The sequence below is a fragment of the Branchiostoma floridae genome, chromosome 7 (genome assembly GCF_000003815.2).
Source record: "Branchiostoma floridae strain S238N-H82 chromosome 7, Bfl_VNyyK, whole genome shotgun sequence".
NCBI classification, from domain to species: domain Eukaryota; kingdom Metazoa; phylum Chordata; class Leptocardii; order Amphioxiformes; family Branchiostomatidae; genus Branchiostoma; species Branchiostoma floridae.
This window is the reverse complement of record NC_049985.1, coordinates 4,229,459-4,240,548: the sequence shown is the minus strand read 5'-3', so window position 1 is coordinate 4,240,548 and position 11,090 is coordinate 4,229,459. Positions and strand designations below refer to the sequence as shown.

Here is an 11,090-nt window from a genome sequence, read left to right as displayed (position 1 = left end):
CTCACCATGTCAGATTGCACAAGTGTTGAGACATTGTTTTGAGACATATTGTGTCTCAGGAGCTTTGACCTTTGACATATTACCCACAATGCCTCACGCTGCACGTGCGCACGTAGAACCGTGACCCTCCTTATTGCTGTATGCCCCCCTTCCCTGCTGCATGCCGCTCAGTTTTCTGGTAGTGTCTAGTGCCGCTTGTGGCAGTGTCACGCCCGAGGGACATGAAAGCCTTTCTTTCTGTATGCGCTTGCCTGGCTGCAGTGCCCATTGCATTAACCTTAGAGCACCATTAACGATTTAGTGTATAGCATAGTGTATACTCGAGGGCGCTTTTTACGTTTGTGCAATAGCGAAATAGACGTGTAGAGTGTTGGCAACTGTTGGGAGAGAGAAGTAAGGGGAAGGTCGGGATTAAAAAAAAAACTTAATACTTAATACTTAATTCAGTAGTGGTGCAGTTGCAGTTTCCAAGCTGGGAACATGTGACGAAAGGTTTTTAATAACACGCCGCAACATAGTCTGTGTAACAGTTATGTTAACACGAACTCCGCTGTCCGGGGTGGTAAGTGTCCCCTCCCCACAGGGGGCCGGCCGGACGTTGGGTGGGACGCTACAAACGAAATTTAATCAGGCTAGCCGCAACAATGCGCGTAGCTCAGCTGAATAATCATACTCCTATGTTTCCTAAGTATATGCTGAAGAAGAGTGATGGATGTCACTCGAAACGTTCGGAAGTAAATATCCGTTTTTATCCAGTTGTAGAGATTGAATTGTATTTGAATATTGCTTACCTGGATGTCTAACCTTCATAAACATACTCCTATGTTGAACATGGCAACGCGGTTGTTGTCTGTATGTACGGATATTTGGTTTTCAGTGTGTCTGTATGTGTGTGCTTTTGTGTATAGTTATTTATATACACTGTCAGTAGAGTGACAAGACGTGATTAGGAAGATGGTATTATTACAAAGGTCAGACTTTAGGAAGTGACAGAAAGTAGAGTTCAAAGGTAAGAAAACTACTAGTAGTCATTTATCAGACTTTACAGGTCACGGGGTTAATAGAAAAGGCAAAAAATAAACCTTATTCTATACATTATTAACCACAATTAAACAATACGTAAGAGAACCTATGATTATTTTAGGGAGGTGTGAGATCTCCTAACTCTGTAAAGGACGCCTGTCTATACTTCTTTCCAAAATGCAATGGGCAGAGCTTATTTCAAAGCTGTTAAAAGGGACACGTCCAATTTAAACAATATGTCTCCAAGAGTAAGCAACATGTCTTGATGTAAAAGCAGGCTAGGGAAATCACATTTCAGGTTGAGTTAAAAAGTGTCACGATTGTAAAATTTATCACCCAAATCCGACGCCAAAACTTTTTGACTTCCATGGCCTAGGTTAACCTTTGCAGCTGCATTGTCAACCGTCACGGCTGTCGCTGACGGGCTATTTATCTATTCCCGCTTGGGGCGGAAACTTTCAAGCCGTCGCGCCGACCGTACAGACCATGACGTCCGCGGAAAGTGGCTTGATGGGTCCGGGCCCGGGTTAAAAGGCGGCACAATGACTTTGACGGAAAAGGGCGAAACCTTTTAGGAGGGTCTGCATGGGGGGGGGGGGGGGGGGGTTGTTGCTGCGTTGGGCTAGCGACGCTTTATACTGACTAATGTTGGAGAGCCAACAAAGCCAAAAATATAAGTTTGAAAAGATGCTTAACGGTAAACTGACGCGCATATAGTATACAGTATTACGAACAGTGCCATATTTGAGTGCTTTACATGACTTCAGGGCAACCTGTTGTTCGATACGAAAAAGTTGTCGATAACAACGCATTTTGGGTAACACCGAACGTGCTACATTGAATTCAAGTGGTCAATTGCGCTACACGTGTCGTTTACCGAATGACACGAAATAACACTTCACGTTGAATCTTAGAGTTGGACAGCTATGATCAGCAAACTCTTGAAACAGCTTCGCGCTATCCAGGTCCGCTATTTCACAAATTAAGGCATATAGCCCCTCCTTTGACTTTTACCTCCATTAAGCCTAACAGGAAGTCGGTGAAGCTGATGAGCCGGCAAAACCGTCCGTGGGGACGGCGGGGACAGCACGTAGCCCCGCCGGAGAGCCTTCATCCATCACGATAAAAGTCTTAACGATGACGGCGCTAAGTGTTCTTTATAAGTTTGAAGGAGCCGCCGCTAAGTGCTCGCCGACTACTGTCTCAGCGGAAAGATATCGACACTTGTTGACTGCACGTGTTGCTTGCAGTTTCTCATCTGGGTACTTTGACACATAAGGACAGCAAGCAGCTAGACAGGCAAGACTTCTTGCCCGGGTTACGTGAGGACACTGATGTTCAGAATGAATATAGAGCTGTAAGGCCTTAAGGTAATCTGACATATGATTTAAAGCATTCGTGAATAATGTATGATCTGTCAAGACAGCTTACTATCTGAAACCTTATCTTGCGAGTATCCCAAGGCTTTCAATTTCAAACGTAAAGCCTTTCCTCCCAATTACATATGACTTGAAGATAAAGTATGAATGATCTGTCGAAATGCCATCTGCAACCTTATCTTGAAAGTATCGCAAGCTTAAGGCGTTCAATACCAAACGTACCGCTTTAGCTCTCAAGTGTCAAATGACTTGAAGCTAAAGTGTACTATCAATTTTAGTTCCTCTGGATCTACAACGGATGGAAATGTACTTGAAGTGGGCAGTGGACAGAAAAACGTTTCTTACAACGTTAACTAATCTAGCATGAAAGTTCATTTGAGTACTATGTTTTATACATTTTACGAATCATTAGCCTTATGTTACATGTACATATGTTAAAGTCCACAGCCATTTGAGTGGGTGAATAACTTCATGAACAATTAAACTGGGACGGGGGGCAATATCGACTTCGACAGTATTTGACCCATTGCTGACGTCACATGTCCAGAACATCACGTGTCCACGGCGATTGGGTCAGACGGCTGAAGAAGGCTGAGGGTGTCAGTCGAGTATTTTAAGCCCATTTCTTAGTTGGAGAACAGCTTCAGTTAATACTTCATCAGTTAACTACTGGAGTACACTGACGTATGATGACTAATGGGCTGAATTAAGTATACAAGTACCATGACGGTTACATGTATCACTGTTACACTGCCAAACATTAAATGATGAATGTATCTCTTTTATAAAGATCGTATCGTACCAAAGGAAGAGTAAAGTTTGGATAAGGAGGAAGGAGGAGGAGGGAGCATTAGTACTGCAGGTTGTGTATAGATCTGCAGATGCACACAGACTGCAGACTGATTCCCTTTTTGAATCGCGTCGCGCCACAACTGTTGGCAACTGCAGGGTTTATTTATGGGCCGTTCTGCAGTGATCCGCCAGCAGTTTTCTTACAGAGTAGTTCGGCAATAAACAAGGAGGAAGTGTTGGTATCGCGGATCGTGTATAGATCTGAAGATACACACACGCAGACCGATTCCCTTTTCAAATCGCACCATGCACAACAGTGGCAACTGCAGGGTTTAGTTATGACCGGTTCTGCAGTGACACGCCAGCAGCTTTTTTGAAAGATCGCTATCGTGTCGTCTCAAAAAAAGAGTATTTCGGAAACGGAGGAAATATTAGTATTGCGGGTTGTGTGTCGATCTGTAGTTGCACACACGCAGACTGATTCCCTTTCCAAATCACGCCACGCACACCAGTGGCAACTGCACGACTTATTTATGGCCGTTTCCGCAGTGATACGCCAGCAGCTAATGGGCGCCTGACGATTCCCATCGCCGTAATCCTCCTCCGGGTCAGCGATCAAAGACATGGCGTGTCAGGATGATCATTCACAGCCGGGCGATACGCTACAGAATCGGCCGGCGGGGCCGGCGCGCCGCGCGTGCAGGATTGGGATTTAACAGGACACTGCACGAAATTCAGCCTTTAAGCGCTTTCTTTAAATGAAAATGCTCCTTTAAGTATGATTTACGAATGATTATCATGTCAGGATGATCATTCACAGCCAGGCGATACACTACAAAACCCGCCCGCAAGGCTGGCGCATCGCTCGTGACAGTGACGCTGCACGAAATTCAGCCTTTAAGCGCTTTCGTTTATTGAAAATGCGCCTTTACGTATGATATACGAATGGTTATCGTGTGAGATCAGAGTTGATACAGTGAAACTTTGACTTAATTCAGTTTGTGACAAGCAAAAATACATTGTGGACACTAGGCAGCAGGCTGATATAGTGTAAGATGCAAAACTTAGGCTAAGGGCCCGGTGACAATTTCTCTCACGGTCGTCGTATGCTCGGAAACTTGGGGATATTCTTGGGTCGTGCATGCATATGCGACGTGCTTCAACTTTCTTGTTACGATAACGGCTGTCTTAAATTCTTGCCGGCAGCCGGTTCTGTTCGTCCATGCATAAGACGTCGTGTAGATTTGGCATCAGTGCAGTAGCATGTAGCATCTTGTCTCTAGGGGCCCAGTCACATTTGTCTTACAATACTCACCGCACGATTTGGAACTGAGGGCATTCTTGATAAAGTCGTGCATGCGTGGTATAATATGTAACTGCCTTGTTACGAGAAAGACTGTCTAAGATCTGTTGAATGCTATTTATTCTGTAACGGCCTGCGTGAAAAAAATACGTTACATTGTGGACGTACCGACTGATAAGTATCTAATACCAGCGCAAAAAAGAACAAGGAATTGTCACTCCTTCAAGTACCAGAATTAGCAACCTAGGATTGATGTGTTCAAAAATTAATATTTTCCCAGACTATCGTAGAGTGGGATATGTTATTACCAAGCACATCTTCGCATCAGCATAAAAGAATACTTGCACTTACATGTGCAAATGTTGTGTGTGATAGATCATTCAGTGTAATGTAACCAGCTGCTGCCGCGCCGCGTGTCCACGAAGCTGGTGTGTTACCCAAAGTATGATTACACCGGCTATGCAAAATACAGATAAAGATACGTGAAAATCGTACGACGACGTAATAGTTTAATTTGATGATTAAAAAAAAAAAAAATATATATATATATATATATATATATATATATATATATATATATATATATATATATATATATATATATATATATATATATATATAATGTGATCGCACTATTGGCCAACGAATGCGCTGAGTTTGTGATCGCACGTGTACGACGATCTATCAAACGACAAATGTGAGCCGTCCCATCATGTAGTTCTTCTGCCAGTTTCTCGGCTCCCGCGGGAGTCTCTGACGCACGGAGGGATTGCGTTTGTTGGTAATCACTCTTCCGAAACATTGGAGGGATTGCGTTTGTTGGTAATCACTCTCCCGAATCATTCATCAATGTAAAGCCGCACGGCCAAGGAGCTACTCCGTGTAATCCTGTACTTATCCCAGGGTGCGACGACGGGATCTTCGACTTCACCTGTCTATTGGCAGATCTTGGCGGCACAATCCACTTATCGTCTGATATTATCACCTTAACAAGGACACACTTCGAGTGAAGATCTAAGTCATCATCAGATTATCCTGCTGTATGAAGTTAGATAATGACATATCGGAGAATTTAGGCATAAAGCGTGAAGTGTTGACTGTACGGGAAGAATACCCGAGCTTCTCTGTTCCTATACATGTGTAACGCCTGGGAATATAGCAATTTTGACAATCAGTTTTTTTTCAAAGTAATTTTAAACATGAAACGTCTTCCTGTATCAAGTTGCTTGAGTAACTGTTTTTTGTCATGTCTTCCTGTAGTTTCTCTCAATGCATTTCGTTCTTTTTTCTTTCCTTTCTCTCTTCCGTTCTCCTTCTAAAAAGAAACTTGATGTATGCTTCACAGTTCACACTATGACGTCAGTTGACGTCCAAACAATCTTAGACAGTTTAAGGACAGATTAAGACGATTTAGGAGAGCAAATGTTTGTCTTGTCAGCGCGCGTTGGCCCCAGGCCACCCAGTTGTCTACTGTAGAGACATGAGAGAGGGTACACGTGACAGTACCGGTGTAGCTGTCTGCGGTACTACTGATTTGTAAAGGGGGGGGGGCACACGTGCGTATATTCAACTCCGTACTAGGTCCGTATGGAGTTCTTAGCCTCTACCAGGCTCCGAAGTCACTGGAGAAATAGTACAAATTTGACAAATATAGATCCATAACATCTTTTAGTTACATTTGTAGCTTGGCGAGGATCATGGTTTACTACCGAGTTGACCCGTCTAGCGTGCTAGTTGTCTATTTATTTCGAATTCCTATTATTTCCAAGCAACCTGTGGAGCTTGGTAGAGGCTAAGCCTTCCATACGTACCTCGTATGCACATGTGAACCCAGCTCATAGCCATTCTGATTTTATGCGCTTAAATGCGTTTTTGAAAGGTTGATATAGATGATAAAGCATTTTTTTAGTTTTTCCAAATAACATTTCAAGTAGTATTGCGTGTGTTGTTGAAGGTTGAGTATTCACAGATAAAGTATTAGTATTATTAGTGCGTGTTGTACAAGAGTGAAAATTCACATAGATAGCACAAGTGCGTGTTCTTCGAAAAGCGACAATTAACAGAATTGGCGTGAGTGTGTAACTTCATTGCTAGGTAGCGTGTGTGCGCATGACCTTCAAAATGCCCTTGTGGCAACTTATAAACGCGATATCTCTGGTTAGAATTTCAACATGGCGAAGTTAGTAAATGAAAAATCGAAGCATGACAGAAAAGGAGTTTAACTCCAAGCAGATCCTACAGTAGCATAATATAGTATCAAAAGGTGGCAAAAGAGTTAGCCGGTAGCCGTACGCCCTCCTATGCCTGCTTCACTCCTTTGCCACCTTTTGATACTATCTAATGCTACCGTAGGATCTGCTTGGAGATTAGAGATCTGTTGCATGTTGACTATTCTGACGCGCCTCCGACGCGGGAATGACCAGAATGTTTTGTCACGTGGTACTCTGAGTACCTTACGTCATTATAATCACCAGCAAGCAATGGGCAGCACAGCACGAAAACAACTTTTTAAGCAAAGTTTCAGAGATACGTATAAAGCCCTTAAAGGCGGAGAAATATTTCAGCAGATTTTAAGATCTATTAAAGGCATCGGAAACATACATTTGGCATTTACGGAAGATTTCAGCGTTTGTAAATCTAACTTAATCTGTTGTGTTTCTTTACGTGAATTTTACATGTATTTTAGTATGCCGAAAAGACAACTTAAATGTCTCAAAATATTTTCTGTCAAAACGGACAAATACCGTTTCTCTAGATCTGTTACAAAATACATGTTAACCGGCTAAGTCAAATGTAATAAGCCTTTGTCTGGTGTAAGATAAAACATTGCGTCATCTGTTTTATAACAGTGGCAAGATTTACAGTCAAAACTGAAAATTATTGCGCTATCTGGTACAAAATGTTATGTTTATACCTCAGCAAAATACAAATACAATACAATACACAGTCAAATACAATAATCTTCTGTGTTTTTTAGCTATTCCGAAAGCATTTGACGTATTCAAACTTTCTGTGCGCAAGGTTTAATTCGAACAGGGGAGAACCTCTCACGGTTAGCTTATATGCGCTCTTTTACGTTATATAAACTGTTGCGTATACCATGGTCAATATTGACCGAAGGATGCCATATATATAATTTATTTCGAACCGTCATTTACGCAAAGAAGGGAAGACCTCCCCCGTTACTATATTTGCCAAGACGTATATAAAATGTTGCGTATTCCTGTAAAACATACGACATGTTTAATCTTTGAATCCGCGCAGTTTAAGCGAACTAGGGGAGACCTAAACCGTTTAGCTTATATGCTGCCAAAACGTATATGAAATGTTGCGTATTTCTGTAAAACATACAACAAGTTTAATCTTTGAATCCGCGCAGTAACTTGGGAGACCTCCCCCGTTTAGCTTATATATTGTCAAGACGTATATGAAATGTTGCCTATTTCTGTAAAACATACAACAAGTTTAATCTTTGAATCCGCGCAGTTTAAGTGAACTAGGGGAGACCTCCCCCGTTATATGCTGCCAAAACGTATATGAAATGTTGCGTGTTTCTGTAAAACATATACAACAAGTTTAATCTTTGAATCCGCGCAGTAACTTGGGAGACCTCCCCCGTTTAGCTTATATATTGTCAAGACGTATTTGAAATGTTGCCTATTTCTGTAAAACATTCAACAAGTTTAATCTTTGAATCCGCGCAGTTTAAGCGAACTAGGGGAGACCTCCCCCGTTTAGCTTATATGCTGCCAAAACGTATATGAAATGTTGCGTATTTCTGTTGAACATACGACATGTTTAATCTTTGAATCCGCGCAGTTTAAGCGAACTAGGGGAGACCTCCCCCGTTTAGCTTATATGTTGCCAAAACGCATATGAAATGTTGCGTATTTCTGTAAAACATACGACATGTTTAATCTTTGAATCCGCGCAGTTTAAGCGAACTAGGGGAGACCTCCCTTGTTTAGCTTACACGTTGCCAAGACGTATATGAAATGTTGCGTATTTCTGTTGAACATACGACATGTTTAATCTTTGAATCCGCGCAGTTTAAGCGAACTAGGGGAGACCTCCCCCGTTTAGCTTTTATGTTGTCAAGACGTATATGAAATGTTGCGTATTTCTGTAAAACATAAAACAAGTTTAATCTTTGAATCCGCGCAGTTTAAGCGAACTAGGGGAGACCTCCCCCGTTTAGCTTATATGCTGCCAAAACGTATATGAAATGTTGCGTATTTCTTTTGAACATACGACATGTTTAATCTTTGAATCCGAGCAGTTTAAGCGAACTAGGGGAGACCTCCCCCGTTTAGCTTATATGCTGCCAAAACGTATATGAAATGTTGCGTATTTCTTTTGAACATACGACATGTTTAATCTTTGAATCCGCCCAGTTTAAGCGAACTAGGGGAGACCTCCCCCGTTTAGCTTATATGTTGCCAAGACGTATATGAAATGTTGCGTATTTCTGTCGAACATACGACATGTCTAATCTTTGAATCCGCGTAGCTTAAGCAAACTTGGGGGCACTACCCCCGTTTTATCTATTAGCTAATACCGTCTCAAAGGTTTTATGAAACGTTGCCTTTTTCTGCTCAACATACGGCATGTTTGAAGCGCAGTTTATGCGAACAGGAGGAGACCCTTTCCTTTTTATTTTATACCGCATATATGTTCTGAAATTCCAGGGTCTAAATCAGGGTGAGGCAGCCTGTTTTCTTTGTGGCAAGTTGACCCTCGCGCTAAGAGACGGTAGAAATCCCGACTACTGCTATGAATATCTCCGCGACTCAACCTCTGCTTGAAGAATAAGGATGTAGTAGGTATAGCGTTTTGTGCAGTGAGTTGTGTTTTCTCTATAAAACGGCAAGCAGTTCTTACTACAGGTAAATGTACGAAATATGTTTATTTCTCTATCTACAAGCAAGCATCGAGAAAGAACAGTTTGTGCACACAGGCGGTGTCTTCTCGTGTTGCTCGTGTTTATTTGGGTTATGGACAAAGATGTAAATTTATTCAGCGTTATTTCGTACTCGCCATGGGGCGCACGCCTCCGTCCGTCCAAGGAGGTTGAACTTCCTTGGTCCGTCTGTGGCACAGCTGTGTCATGTGATAGGATGTATCCAATGGCAGAAAAGAGTGGGGGGTTCAAATTTACGGGCCATACGTACGACAAGGAGCGGTTATTTTCCAGGCGTTCAATTTTTGAAGAGAAGTATTGAAGAAAGTTTGGGCCTGTTCTAGCCCGCAAGTTGTGGCCGCGACACCGCTTTTACCGCCTAGGACCCCCGGTGACGGAATTTGACTCAAAGATACGAGGTGGCTGTCATTCTGTACAAGCTGTTGTTGTTGGAAATCGACACAGAATGGGAAATCACGGCCCTTGTACCATCCGGATTAATAGAAGCCGACACTGCAAGCTGAACATGTTTCGCGTTCACAGAATGCAGGACCATCCAACAACACGAGTCATATCGGCCACTACTCTAGATCTTACCGGATTCTTATTCCTGTGGTGGCCAGATCTAGATGGAACTGTGCATGTGTGCTCTTTGTAACTTACGCCGAGACGCTTCGCCCGACACTGGAAATGGGACTGTTGACTGCTGCACGGAATTGCGCAGCCGTTGTGATTGTTTCAACTGCCGACTACATCAGATTAAAAGGCCACAAATACCTAGTAGGCAGTAGTTTTTTTTTACTCTTCCATGTAATATTTTCTCGTAATTCAATAAAATTTCAAAGTTTCATCCATTGTATTTTCTTGCTTTGAAATATGCTAATGATTATTCTAAAATGGCACTTATCCACACCTTATAATCAACTTAATGCACACATATATGAGACGTACAGAGGGAACTTTAAACATGTCTTAAGGGTATTTAAGTACGTATTTATGACAACTTTAAGCTGCTTAAAAGAACAATATAGACACATTAAATCCTCTTAATTCCCACGTATATGAGACGTAAATAAACGTGAAGTTTAAACATGTCTTAAGGGCGTTTTAATAGGTATTTATGGCGAATTTAAGCTACTGAAAAGGCACCTAAACACGTTATAATCCACTAAATGCACACGTATATGAGACGTAAATAGGCTTTAGATCAAATAAACGTCAAGTTTAAACATGTCTTAAGGGCGTTTTAATAAGTATTTATGGCAGCTTTAAAGTGCTGAAAAGGCACCTAAACACACGTTATAATCCACTTAATGCACACGTATAAGAGACGTAAATAGGCTTTAGATCAAATAAACGTGAAGTTTAAACATGTCTTAAGGGCGTTATAATAGGTATTTATGGCAAATTTAAGCTGCTGAAAAGGCACCTAAACACACGTTATAATCCACTTAATGCACACGTATATGAGACGTAAATAGGCTTTAGATCAAATATACGTGAAGTTTAAACAAGTCTTAAGGGCGTTTTAATAGATATTTATGGCAACTTTAAACTGCTGAAAAGGCACCTAAACACACGTTATAATCCTCTTAATGCACACGTATATGAGACGTAAAGAGGCTTTAGATCAAATACACGTCAAGTTTAAACATGTCTTAAGGGCGTTTTAATAAGTATTTATGGCAACTTT

At 41.7% G+C, this 11,090-nt stretch overlaps 1 protein-coding gene across 2 annotated transcripts in view; it reads left to right on the top strand.

Annotated features, from left to right (window-relative positions):
• LOC118419749 (soluble guanylate cyclase 88E-like) overlaps positions 1–11,090 on the top strand; it is a 40,709-nt gene that overhangs the window by 24,338 nt on the left and 5,281 nt on the right. The gene's annotated exons all lie outside the window — the stretch shown is intronic.